Genomic DNA, 566 nt, shown 5'->3' with positions numbered 1-566 from the left:
AAATTAATAAATTTTAATAGTTCTTAATATTTTTTATTTATATATAATAAATATAATCTTTAATTTATTAGTGTCATAGACGGAAGTCTCTCATGCCAAATTTGCATTTAGAAATGATCTTAACTACTTTTATTTGGATAAGATCATGAGTTGGCTTACATTTTTTATGAGAAAAGAAAGAAATTATTATTAATTTCAATTCGTACTTATAAGTTATGTAAAGTATACTACAATATAATGTTTTTCGAGCAAGTGAAATAATAATAATAATAATAATAATAATAATTCTTTATTTTAAAAATCTTTACACATATTTGCATCACAAGATCTAGTGTGTCTGATGAAGTACTAGGAGACACAATCTCTAAAGGCAAATCTGACCTAAATAATAGAAGGTATATATAAGGATGAAGAGGTGAGGATTAGAGTAGTATGAGGAGTGGCGTAAAAAAGTGATGGATAATAAGCTCAAAAGAGACCGGGCAAAAAACGGGATATTACAATACTCCGGTTGTTTGGAATTTTGAAATTCCTTTACATTATCAATATTATAATTAATAATTATT

The sequence above is a fragment of the Arachis ipaensis genome, chromosome B05 (assembly GCF_000816755.2).
Source record: "Arachis ipaensis cultivar K30076 chromosome B05, Araip1.1, whole genome shotgun sequence".
Classification (NCBI taxonomy): domain Eukaryota; kingdom Viridiplantae; phylum Streptophyta; class Magnoliopsida; order Fabales; family Fabaceae; genus Arachis; species Arachis ipaensis.
The sequence above is the reverse complement of the archived record's forward strand: the minus strand, read 5'-3'. Positions refer to the sequence as shown.